Source organism: Solanum verrucosum, unplaced genomic scaffold, assembly GCF_900185275.1.
Source record: "Solanum verrucosum unplaced genomic scaffold, falcon-dt-bn FXZP01000294.1, whole genome shotgun sequence".
Classification (NCBI taxonomy): Eukaryota; Viridiplantae; Streptophyta; class Magnoliopsida; order Solanales; family Solanaceae; genus Solanum; species Solanum verrucosum.
The window spans coordinates 663,224-667,135 of NW_026019925.1; positions in this window are offsets into that span (position 1 = coordinate 663,224).

Here is a 3,912-nt window from a genome sequence, read left to right on the forward strand (position 1 = left end):
CGGTCACTTCATGTTTCACTTAAGTGTGGCTTTAGGTAACTTGAGATAGAGGTCAAGAAATGATAAAAAGGCTTACTTGTCAATTATGTTCATGTGTTGTACATTGGTACTAGTTGTGCATGATGGCTTGTGATATGAAGCATGATAAGTGGTAAGTTCACATTTGGTGGCCTTAGGATGATGCTTTAGTGTGGATGGTGGTATGGGATGCTATCCATACATTGCACAAAGTGTTGTCCAAGGGTTACTTGAGGTGGATGGTTTAAAGTGAAGGAATGGGTTATGTGTGGAGTATGTGCTAAAGTGGTTAATGACTTGTATGTTGGTTATGGTTGGATATTGTGACTCTTATACTTGTATTTTTTTTCATGAAGTTTTACCAAATGGCATAAAAGCATGTTTCTCCAATAAACGTCCCTTTTACCATGTTTTTGCATGGCTTTCATACTTAGTACTTAATTGTGCTAACCCCTTTCTTTCCCTTTTTGACTAAAGTGTAGGGATTAGGAGATGGTGACATGTCATGGCTATTTGATAGGTTTCTAAGTGTTGAAGATGAAGACTTGGTGAGTCCTCATATATTCGAGGACAATACCCCATATGTTCTTTTATGTCTTTTTAGTATTGTTTAAGTTGTGTATGGGATTGGTCCCGAATTTTGTACTCTAAAGTATTAGATGGTTTTGAGACATCATGTATAAAGTCTAGAAAGTCTTCCGCTTGCTATTGATTTTTTTTTATGAAATGTCTTCTTTGTAAAGAAAGTTTTTAATTCATTATGGTTTTTAGTTTTATGCGATGAATGAATGCTAAGAGGCTTGTATTAGACCTCCGAGAGGTCGAGTACGCCGGTTACGATTAGGGGGTGCTCTCGGGTCGTGACAAGTCCACTCCCACTCACGACTCTTTTTCAGCAAGTCGGTGAGTGGAGTAGCAATAGCAGAATATCCAAATATGAAGTACCGATAGTAATTGGTGAGGCCAAGGAAGGACCACAATTCAAGTACCTTCGTTGGGGCCTCCCAATCTCGAATTGCCTCCACTTTATCACTGTCCATCCTTATTTTGCCATGGCTGATCGTGTGTCCAAGGAAAGAAGATGGTGAAGTCCGTGAGATTCACTCCGGTGGAAGGTACCAAACGTAGACAGTGTTTGATTTAGTTGACATATTGAAAATATTTTGAAAGTTCATTAGGACAAATAAAGAACAGAAGTTATGGCAAAGAAGAAATAGGGTTAGCAATGCTATAGTAGTGGGTTCAGATCTATCTCCGAGTATTATTGAAGGTGGTGATTCAGAACAAGTATTATGAGTAAATAGTCTGGAATTGCTGGAGATAAATTCAGAAGCACTTAATAGAAACCTTATGAGTGTTCAGAATCTCCTTAAATTCCTAGAGTAGTGTACCTTCTCACTCCACCATTACTAGATTGAGCTACATTAGTTATTGTTGATGGTTGAGCAACATTAACCTTAATGATTGTGGTATGCCATGTAGAAAATAACACCATCTCAAGTATGTCTACTTTTTGCAATATGTGCAACAGGGACAATTTTTCTGATTTCATTGACCGCTTTGGACAAGCACTTAGGAGATTAAGTTGTGCAGTCCATTGGAGGAGTTGGAGTAGATGAAGCTTTCTCTAATCAAGTGGTAGATTCTTCAAGAGATTGTCTACTGTAAGAATCGTATCACACCCAATTATGATACAAGCATTTGAATTGTCAATCCAATTTAAGAATGAAAGAACACCATAAAAAACTTCTCTCTTGGCTTCCTATTGTTCTGCAGGGTTACCAAGCAGACAAAGAATGACACCTTCATAGGAATTTTACTTTCCAGACTTGTTTTCAAGGCCAATTCTCCTTTACAGGTCCGCTTTGATTCAACTGCCAATACACTGACTTTACTAAGAAGGCCCGTGTTTAGTTTCCACCTGAGTCTGTATGTAGAATCGGTGCATCCACCAAAAGTTCCCAATATCTGAAGCAGTGTTACGAAACTCTCTACTTCCCAATCATTAAGAGCTCTTCTAAAGATTAGATTTCACCCTTGTGACTCCATATTTGGTTGATCATGTCATGTTGTTGGAGACTTATAGAATAAAGAACTGAAACGTAGACTTCAGATTATGCCCAATCCAGTGGTCAGCCCAAAAATCATTTTTTCTTCCATCGATTACAATAATCTCCACATTTTTCCAGTAGTCTTGCTAGTAGTTTCGCCATTGGTTTCTGATAGTTCTCCACCACACTGCTACCATAGGGACTATTAACATCATTTATGTTCCACTGGTTCAACATCCCATATTTCTGGGATATGAAATTCCTCCAAAGTGCACTGCCCTCATTATTGAACTTCCAATGCGATTTTTTAGTAGACTTCTATTATGTAGACTCAGGTTCTTTATGCCTAAACCGCCATGTTTCTTGCTCAAGGTTATAACTTCCCAGTTACTCAAATTACTACTTTTCTTCTTGTTGCCTTGCCAAAGAAAGTCTCTTATCAATGTGTCAATTCTTTTTTTTTTTTAATCCCTTTAGGTAATGGAAAGATAGACATTATGTAAGTAGGAAGAGCATTTAAAACTGAATTAATGAGAGTTAGTCTCCCACTTAGGGAAAGATACTGAGATTTCCACCTTGATGATTTTTTGTCAGACCTTTCTATAACCTCATTCCAGATTTCTGTAAAACAGTTTTTAGCCCCCAAAGGCATCCCCAGATAAATTGTGGGAAGAGCTCCCACCTGACAGCCAAGGAGAGATAGCAAATTTGGAACATCATTGACCAAATAAGGAAAGCTTTTTTGCCAGTTCACATGTAAATCTGACAAACCTTCAAAAATAGTTAGGATGACTCTAAGGTGTTTGATTTGTACCACATCAGCTTCACAAAATATTGGAGAGTCATTAGCATACAAAAGATGAGATATTTCCATTCCTTTAATGGCATTTGGTTGAGATCCAAAGCCTTTGATCCAACCATTCAACTGTGCGACTGATAGAAACCGAGGTTTTTACGGGATAAAAGCAACAGAAAATACAAAGAGAGACACAAGTATCTCGTATCTCGTAGAACAGTAAAAAATACAAAGAGAGACAAGTATCTCATATCTCTTAGAACAACCTTTTCTCCATTTAAAAGATATCTTACCATCTGTCTACTTATTTACTAGATCTCCTATTATATAATACATAACTTATAACTACTTTATAACTATTTAGGATAAGGATAGATAACTTCTAGTAACCATAAGGAACTGCCAAATGACTCCTAATAACGGTAAGAAACTGCTCATTGCTCTATGGGTGAAACCTCCAGGAATTTGAGAAGATGCAAATCATTATCTTCTCCTATCTGTCTTCGCTTCTTCCTCCTTGAATAAGTACGAAAGATACATGCCTTATCAGTACACCCCTCCTAGAAAGAGGACTTGTCCTCAAGGCGAAAATCTAGAAACTTTGCAGCTAGCAGAGATTGTTGGCCATATGGTTGAAGACGAAAAATAGAAGCATCACCAACATTAGAAGAGAGGTCTATGTGCTTATAATCTGCCTTCATAAGGTTCAACATAGCATCTCTAGTCAACATCTGTTCTTCAAGGTCTGATTGGAAAGAAGTTGTTGTGAGTGTTTTCTGATGAATGCCTTGCAGTTTATAAGTTTTTTCATTCAATTGGAAGAATAGGAACAACCCGTGCCAATTGGCTTGTATTGTGTTGAGGGATGCTAACCATTGTATACCCAATTCCATGTCTGCGCCACCAAACGAAAAAGGGTTGAAATCGTGCTTTATGACCAAGTTAGAAACCTCTACCGACAGGTCATGACAAACTTTGTTGCATTTGATAATTTCACCATTGCCTATCTGGACACCAAAAGTAGGGATATATTGGACTACCAACCCA